Source organism: Melospiza melodia, chromosome 3, assembly GCF_035770615.1.
Source record: "Melospiza melodia melodia isolate bMelMel2 chromosome 3, bMelMel2.pri, whole genome shotgun sequence".
Classification (NCBI taxonomy): Eukaryota; Metazoa; Chordata; class Aves; order Passeriformes; family Passerellidae; genus Melospiza; species Melospiza melodia.
The window spans coordinates 127,670,965-127,681,102 of NC_086196.1; positions in this window are offsets into that span (position 1 = coordinate 127,670,965).

Here is a 10,138-nt window from a genome sequence, read left to right on the forward strand (position 1 = left end):
CTCTCAGGAGAGACAATAATTTTGGGATCTTTTCTGTATCCTGATTCCAATTATCATATTAACTTTGGAAAAGTTAAATTCCTTATTAAATTGGTCCAAACTGGGGAGTGACTTCAGAAGTTATTTGTAAGATAGACAGCATAGTAGCACAAGCCTTACTGCAGCAAGAAACCAGACTAAAATGATACATCTGGAATAGATATCAGAACTTCTGCTTATGTATTCTGCTTGTATTTTTATAGATTTCAGCAAAATTCAGTTCATACAGTTCAATAATTTCCAATTATCCAACCTTAAATTTCTCAGTTTTATGTGATGTGACATACAAATCTTGTTATATGATTCTTTTAATGTTTTTCAGGATGTTTTACATTATTGGATCTTGACCACGAAATATTTATGTCAAATGGCTCTAAGCCAATAATGTGCCTTTTGTTTAATAAAAATGCACTATGAATGGTTTAAAAGATGTCTGTGTTAAATGATGAATAAAACACTGAATGTTCCTTTCTACGGCCAAGTTGCTGTCTAGCTTGAGGTGCTAACAAAGAGTGAATTTTGTGGTCTCTGCTAAGCTTGGAACTGGAAACACTAGAGAAATTACATGTTCAGGGGGTTCCAGAGCAGGACATAGAAAATGGCTTAGTATGTAAATGAAGTAATAACAGGAAAAGGTCCAAAGAATATTCAGGGTGACTAAGGATAGCGACTCTCAGGATGGTTAAATTTAAGATTACTGTGCTGTCCTGGTGCTCTGTGCCTTGCCCTTTTCCTGGGGGTGCGTTCCCCATGGATAGGACAGCTGGCTTTGTGTGAGGCAGCTCGTGGATGGCATCATTTTAGAGCTGGCCTTTTGCCTTACTATGGCAGTGGTAAGCTGTTCAAGAAATAGCCTTCAAGCTGGCCCAGTCTTCCCAGCTGCAAGTGGCCATGTCAGCAAGAAGCAAGGTGAATAATGGCAGGAAATAGCTGCTTCAGCCAAACAGGTTCAATCTACTTGTGCTCATATGTCAGTGCCAAGATGGAGTGAGGTGAGAGTCAAGGTAAAATTTAAGGCGAAATGTTGAGCAGCTTTCACTCTAGGTTTTACCTCACTTGAATTTTGGGAGTGCAAGCCACTTAATCACAAAAAATTCTTTTTTAATCTCCCCTGCTTAACTTTTCCACTTAAAACATTACAAAGTGCTAAGTTCTGCTAGCTGTAGGGACAAACCCCTTCACATCTCAGAGCTCTTCTCTCACAGAAGTAATTTCTGAGGCAGTGGGATTTCTTCAGCAAGCAATGAATATTCACTTACACAATTTTTTCTAAGATGTTTATATATATTTGTCTAGCAGTGTTGTTTACTTAGCAAAGTTTTGGTAGTAGGGGTCTGCAGGAGTGGTTTCTCTGAGAAGATGACAGAAGCTTTCCTTATGTCTGACAGAGCCAACGACATCTGGCTCCAAGATGGGCAAGCTGTCAGGTAAGGCTGAGCCCTCAGAGATGGTGGTAGCACCACTGGGATAACCTGTTTAAGAAGGGGAAAAGTTACTGTGGAAGAGCAAATCTCAGCCAAAGAGAGGAGTGAGACTGTGTGAGAGAAACAGATCTGCAGACGCCAAGGTCAGTGAAAAGGGAGGAGGAGGAGGTGCTCAAGAAATCTCAGTCATGGATTTCAGGCTAGTATTGCACTCTTAAAGCTGTATAAATCTGCAGAGAAAGGGAAGAAGATTCTAGCTTGATTTCTACTTGACTCCTACACATTCATTTTGTAAACTTGCTATACATAATACATGATAGATCATGAACATAAGATCCAACCAGATCCATAGCTTAAGGTTTTAAACACACACACGCACACACACACACACACACACACACACATATAAAATATAAAAATACCACACTTGAACAACTGACCAATGTTTTCTCAGCTGGGAACTGTCCAGGGCATGTGGGACAGATACTCAGCCAGCAGGAGAAGGCAGGGGGTAAGGAGAATGAAACACACATCATTCCTTTTTGTCTTGAAGCGTGCTTCCTCTCCAAATTCTGCTTCAGCTGGGGGCCAGGGCAGAAAGCTAGGTGGCAACTGGGGTGTATCTGGGAAAACCATATCTCTGTACTTCTACTAGGTGAGAGAGAAAAGACAAATCTTTTCAGAGTGGGACAAAAGAAATGAGAGACATGCAGTCTGACATGGGATATATGGGTAACTCTTTCCAGAGCAGGAAAAACGGAGGTATTTGAAGGGATAAGGTTGATAGGAGAGAAAGAGACAACTGAGGAGTACCTGAGCTTTAACAAGTTGGCTAGTGACATCAGTCTTTCCAGCAGAGATTCATAGTCTTCACTGCCCTCCTTATTTTTCTGTTGGGATCTTTTCACAACAGTGTCAAAATCTCATTGGAGTTATCTATTCTCACCTGATTTCTTTGTAACTATTTGTAACTAAGGTGTTCTGATAAGAGTTGTTTCTGAAGGACTTGTAGCTTGGCCAGCTGTCCTCTATTTCGTGCCAGAGAAGAACTGATTACCTCAAATCTTTCCAGATCTCATTTCTGAAGCTGTAGTTGCAATGCAAAAGGAACTAGAGTGAGGCTTGAAGCTCCTGGATAACTTTTCATATTATATGTAAACAGGAAAAGTTGTTTTCTGTCAAAAACTCAGATAAAGATGATCGCATGATCCAGCTCCTATCAAACCCTCCAGTGTTATCTTTCTGAAGACTTATTTATCACAGGAACAGTAGGGAGCTCTGGCTCAATGTAAGATTTTATAGCACTTGAAAGGACACTTAATCAGAGACTCATTTGTAATTTAATTTTATTATACTTAAAAGATACTATAAATACAAATTTAGGGACTGAGGCTGCAAGTCTTTATTCATGCAAATAGCCCCATTGCACTCAGAAAGGCTATTTCTGTGATTACAGAATGAGCTCTTAGATTATTGGGAAACTACACAGATGTTAATCAGACAATATAATTTTCATAATAGTTTTTCAGAAAAGGGATCTATAGCCATGTCAAGAAGGAATGAAAGAATATTGAAATGGAAGGTATGTATGAGAAAAATTGCAATCACATAATAAAAATATTTATTATATTACAGTCTATAAATAAACTGGTGTATGCCATTTGTCCTTCACATGCAAATCTACCTTAGAATTTATTTTTATTTTTGAAAAAAAAAATTCATATTCAGAGTCAAACAGTCTACTTCTGTTTAGTCTATGAGAGGAACTCTCTTAATTTTGTCCAGGATGTAGAAATTATTTTCAGTTCTTGCCTGTCAGTAAAACTAGGTCTGTGTTAAAAAGTTACTGTGGCACCAGTGACAATCTTTGTATCTGGCATGATTGCACAGCCAGATTTGATAACTGGCACAATTACAGTAGCAGAGGCTGTTCTGTTATAGACAGTACTCAGATATGTAGCTTTTGGATAAATGTTCTGTAAGTGGTGTCTTTAGCACAGTGGGTGAATTGGTTGTGATGTTTCAATAATTCCTTTTTCTACACATTAAAAAAATGTTTCCTTTACCACAAGTTGATCTTTTAATATGGAATACATCCAAGACTAGAATGTATATTAATTTGATTTATTTTTAGCTGTACAGAAGCTAGATATTTGTACTATACCACTTATACTGGGAAACTACAGAAAATGGGTCTTACCACTGGCATGCACTTGCAGGATCACAGAAGGGTTTGGGTTGGAAGGAAACCCACAAGGATCATCCAGTCCAACTCATAAATGAACAGCACATACAGGGATCAAACTCACAACCTTGGTGTTTTTAGCATCATGCTCCAACCAGCTGAGCTAATCTCAGGCTCATGTTTCCAGCTCCCAGACAATATCCATGCACTGCTGGGGGACAGCCTAGGGCAGGTATCATTCCAATAAAAGTGTAGGTGCAGCTCCCCTGCTTTGGCAGACAAGTGGTTGTATGTTACTGAATGGAGGACTCAAAACCACGCCCTGCTGATTTGGCTCAGGCCACAAAAAAGTCCTTGTCTTTTTTTTACTAATATGCATGTAATCTTAGCCTCCTCATCCAGTGCCTCTCTAATTACTATAGAAAGACATAGGTATTGCCAGTAGGTTCAAACTGACTTAATATCTTAATTAGAATGATTACATTACCCATGGACTTCAGAAGGATCTGTATTGATTAAGTTAGAGCAGATGTTACCTTAGTCAAAGCTCAGTGAGCTAAATCTTAGGCTGAATCCCTCATGGAGGCAATCGTGAAGGAAGAGCATTTTCCAGCTGAAATCTCAGTACCAGCAGCCTAGAAACTGCAGAATGAATGTGAAAAAAAGGCCAAAGGCATTCAGGCTACAGCGTGCTGCAGAGAGACTGCAAGGTTTCATGGGAAGCTGTGAGGTATTTGAAATCTGAGAGATAATAAATAGGCTTGGAGGAAATAAAAATAACTAGCTATATATGTGTAGATAACTGTATATTATTAGGGCACGCTCTTACAGAGTAAGTAGTCTATTTAAAATATTATTTGGGCATATTTTTATGAGGTTTTACCAGCAACTCACTTGTTCTGTTTTTAGACATGAATGTGATAGGTGAGGTATAGCTTTTTAAAAAGTGAAATCATTTCAGTCTCTTGTCATTTTGAAGTGTTTAAAGTGGACAGTTGTGTGACTGTAAAAGGTGGAAATGTTAGATTTTCTGATGGGATTTTGAACTTACTTCTTACTTTTAAATGCCCCAAATATCAGACAACTGAGGAACTGAACCCGACAGATTAATTTCATCTACACTGCCTTATCTTTAATATATCCATGACTCCAACACCACAAGCCCTCATCCAGAGGACTCCCACCACATGTGATTCCTGTTCTTTGTACGCTCTCTCTAGGGCTATTCCTTTCTGTATCCATATTTCATATGTCAGACTTAAAGGACAGACTTCTCAAATCACCTGACAACAGTGAATGACTGCTATGTAAGCATACAGCTTGTAATTCATGCAAAAGCGTCTTTGTGGTGACAGCAAATCTTTATGTGTCCTTCCTGAAGGAGCGTTGTTGACATGGAACCATCAAGATTTGTGGATGAGTCTGTGTGCAGTGATTGACAAAGTGCTTGTGCTGCTATTAGTAAATGTAGCTCCTCAATGGCTGCACAGGTACGATCAGAAATGCATTAATTCCCTGACATATTGCTGTCCTCTCTTAAAGCTGTGATGTGCCTGACAGTGGCAGGATGGCAACTGAGCTCTTTCCTCCCCAAACAATACAGTTAAGAGTTGTTCCTCATAAATATCACTCAACCACAAGCTAAGGGCAGCAAGAGGACATCTTGCATGATGTGGGAAGTGATCATAATGTCTTGGATTCACCACAGAACTCGTCCACCGTGGATGGGAGTCCAAAGATGTACAATGCTTGAAATCCATGTATTTAACATGAAAATAAGGGAAAATGAGCCTTCAGTCTGCTCTGAAGGCTATGAACCCACAGTGCACATGATTAATCCAAGAGGCAATTTCTTCCAAAAGGTACTTATTTGAAGGAGTCTGTAGCAGTCACAATACTGTGTCTCCATAGAAGCTGAAAGGAATCTGCAATCCTTTAACAATGTTTCATAGTAAGAAAAATTAGGAAGTATAAGAGTTTTACACAAACTACCTGTGTACTCAGCAGAAATGAAGATGGCAGATACTCTGTTGAAACACCTGAATTAACTCCTTTGAGCTATAAGGACTTGTTCATAGCTGATTGATGCATTTAACATAAATATGAATTACTAGGGCTTTTAACCAATGCTTGGAAGTAAATGCACACCATGTGCATTTACACTAGAAAGTAGACAGTTTTTAAACAGTGACAGTGGCAGAATAATAAATCAATGGAGTTACTGACTGCTGCACGAACTTCTCAATTTTCTAGTAGATGCTGCATGACTGAATTTTCAAAGCAAGGCTTCTTTTTTTTTTTTTTAAACCATGATTCAGAAGTTACTGAGCTTTTATAGCCAAATAACAGGTTTCTTGTATTTTTCTGTAGGTTGCTATATATAGATTTATGTTTCTGCAAATACTATATATGGTCTGAAAATCATCTTTAAACAGCCTGATTTAGCCTTGCTGACTGCTAGCACTTTTTAGACTACAGTTACTACCTGCTGTTTTAGTTCTAAAATTAATTCATAGAAGATGCCTGTCTTAAGGCTAGTTTGGATAATCTCAATTATTTTTTATGATATCATAATCTGGGAATATCAGTGTTGAGGACAGGGAGATTAGAATAAAGTTCAAGACAATAATCAGAGAGCAGTTGTCAAATAGTCTTCTTTCCAAGAAAACTCGATCCTAATTAATGACACCTTTGTATAAATATTAACAAAATTTTTTATCCATGAACTAATTGATTTTATCCACTTGAAAGATAGGCGGACAACTATGAAAAGGATGTCTGAACATACAGAACATAAAAGGCTCTCTAGAGACTTTGAAAATGGATCAGCTGGAAAGCAAATTAATTTGGACAAGTGAACGGAGGATCCTGATGGTCACGATGCATGGAAAATTAGATGGACATTCTTCAGGGTGAAGGAGCTACTTTCATTCTTGAAGAGTTCCCATGCAGAATCAGTGCAAAGTTGCCATGCTGTAAACAAGAATAAAAATGCTCTCCTTTTTTTCAGTCTGCAGCTCAAACTCTGTTTACTTCCTAAGGAATATTTTAAATGTAATTACTTTTTTGTTCTCAGAGATCTTGTGGTTTTTTAAAAGAATGCTGTTGTAGAAATAATTTCATGTAAATATTCTCAAAAAAAAAATAGAGATAAAAACAAATCTTAGGATAAGTAATGAAATTTTAAAAAATATTGTTAGTTTCTTATTTTTGGCTTCAGGTCAGGGCTATAAGTGAAGGTGTGAATTACATCGTTGACAGATGAGAACCTAAAAGACAAATGTGGGCGGTTACAAGACCAAGCTCCTGATGGTAAAAATAGTTTCATGACTAGTATCTTGAGTGCCTGTACAACAGTGGGTGGACAGACACACACCATTCCAGATTCACCATTACATCATGCAGATCAGTTAACTATGTTTTCCATTTGTTTGGGTTTGAGATCTAAGCATTTCTTTATGAAATATGAAGCCTCCTTTTAAAAATCTGTACATATGTTTATCAGCTTCAAGCTGAAGGGTCTAAATCCTGCCATCGTTTGATGTTCTGAACACCCACTATAATTCATATTTTAAAAAGATTATTATACTTTATTTGTGGTTTTCTATGTATTTTGTGCCAGAACTGTAAGAAAATATTCTCATACGTAAATAGAAGAAACTTCACTGATATAATAACACATAGGGTATGCAAATGAATATTTCTATATAGTATCTCAAAGCACAAAAATGCCAATTAAGCTTTGTAGAGCATCTCAGAAATTTGCAATTTGCAATCTCATTTTACAGATATAAAGATGGGCAGTTGTGACTCATGAGCTATGAGCATTTAGATGCAGTAGCTCGGGACGCTCACCAGGGATTTGTCCTGGTACACCATCAGAAGTGAATACAAACAAGGAGTGCTGTGACCACGGGATCGATGCCTCTGCCTCTGCCTGATGCCTGCAGGAAATGGCGGCAGCAGAAACACACGGGTGCACGTGGGTGAGGGCTGGGGGAAGCCAGAGGAACCTCAAGTGGATCAACTCTAATGGGTAATTGAAGTACTGAGACCGTTTTTCATATCATGTAAGATACCCACCCCACTTAATTGTGCCCCAGGCTGTCAATACAAATAATTCTATCTCTTTCTCCCAGTTCAGGGTGAAATCCAGATTATATGAAGATGATTTTCCTATTCCTTTATCATACCATCTTTCTGAGGACAATACAAATTTCAGTTGTATTGACCTGAAACAGACAAAAGTAGCATATTTTAAAAATTAATTTAGATTCTAGGAGAATGATGACCACAACAGCTAGGTCTTCAGATCAAGAGTTTCATCATAACACTCAGTAGCAAATGTGTTGTCCTATACTTTGGCATCATTGGTTTTGTACTCTGAAATATATTTTAATTTACTTGTTTAGGGAATTGTGTGCCATGTTTCTTTACTAATGAGCATTAAGAAATGGTAGGAAAAGACATATAGTCTTTTAATTTTATCTTTTTGTTGTTGTTTTGTTTTGTTTTATTCTGAAAAGGAAAACAATGTTTGAAGCATAAAGGTTCTCTGAAGATTACTCCAGCATAACAAATATTTATATTGGTGATATAATTTGTATGTATTGAGAAAAAAATTTCACCAAGGTAGTTAATTTCTGACTACTTTGTTAGTGAAATTGGGCAAGTAACTAAGAAAATTCAGACATTGCAGCAAAAACTCTTTAAAAGAGTCCTACCAAGTGATTGTGCAATGCTAGAACTGCCTAGCTAAAGAAGCACCAGGAAAACAAAATCCCAGAAATTGTTTTGTATTAGAAATTACAGATTACATTCTTTAGAACTACGTAGTTCAGATTTAAATCAAAATTATGGTTTTGTCACTACTTTATCATTTTAGTTATGGTCATTTTCTCCTAATTCTGTATTCTGTTTACATATTTAGTTAGGTGAAATATTTCTTGTCCTAAACTTCCGAGCAGTATTGTTTCATGACAGAGAACAGATGGGTTCTTCAGTGTTCACTTCTTTCACTGAGGTATTATGACCTAAGTTAACTAATATTTCTAAGGTAGTATAGGATAATTTCAGCAGAGTTACTTAGCTAGCACAGAAATAACACTGGATCTGGATCCATCACATTTGCTGAAGTTCAGAACAATGTGGTGGGTGTGATGAGCACAGTTTGTGACTAGCAACAGCGATGAGCATTTCCAAAGGACAATTTATCCTTCCTATCTCAGAGACCAAATTTAGGACAGCATGTGTCATAAGATTACCTCCTCATTTCAACCTACTTCTTATCATTTATTGTAGGAATAATATATGAAAATATCTTAGAGTAGCCTGAATTTCTCAATAGCTAATGTTAGATGAGAGAATATGATGGAATGGTCTAAATCTACCTCTTTAGAGTGATTTTAATGGAGCATCACAGAACTGTAGAAGCCAAGGATTCCATTAAGGAGGAGAAAAATTTTAAATGAAAAATTTAAATTCACTTGGAAATTGCCAATTGCAGCTAAACAGAAACTTAAAGGAAGATAAAAATGCTTTGAATCAGTACCTTAGCATAAGAGGAATTGATCAGTTAGCCATCAGGTTAGAAAGCTACTGAGAAAAACACCACTGAGAATACCAGAAATGTCATTGTTTGTACTCTCTACTGTCTTTTAACTTAAACTCTTGGATATGACTTACAATTGGCACCAATCAGATAAGGGTCAAAATTCAATTTATATTAGGAAAAATTTAAAATCTTTAATAGATAAACTAGAGATTTAATTGACTTTGTCTTTAGGGAATTAGCTGAAATAATTTGAGACTAGCTAATAGTTATGTTCAATAAAGGAAGGACAACTGAATCATCATGAAACTGGATCGTGTAGTAGTGACTACGTGATTAGTAGTGACTAATCTCAGGTGGTAAGATGAAATGTATATACTGAACGTCAGGCTTTAGAATAAAAATCAAAGAATCTATTTGTAAGCATTTAGAAGATAATAAGGCAGTAAGTAACAGCCAACACAGATTTGTTAAGAACAATCATGTTGAATCAATACAATTTCCAGCTGTTCCTTGGGGAAGAAACATAAGTGAAAGATGTAGTTTTTCTTGGTTGTTAAATAGTTTTGGGTGACATCATAATCATAATCAAAGTAGCTTAAATATGGTATAGATTAAACTATTTACATTGGATGGACAGAATACTAGAAAAGAAAGTATAGTTTTGTGCAGTTTGCTCTCAAATAATTCAAGAAAATAGGTTGGGTATGTATCTATTCTGAGTCTGACACCACTTCTTTTTTAATAATAATTGGGAGTACATCTATGTAATGATAACAAGCTGAAAAAGATACAAGTACTTTGGAGAGCAGGGATATAATTCAAAATGACCAAGACAAGCTTCATAAATGTTTGAAAAAGAGGAAAAAAGTATTAAGAAAGAGAGAAAGGTACTAAATTTAGTAAGAATAACCTGCACCTGCAACATGTGGAATGATT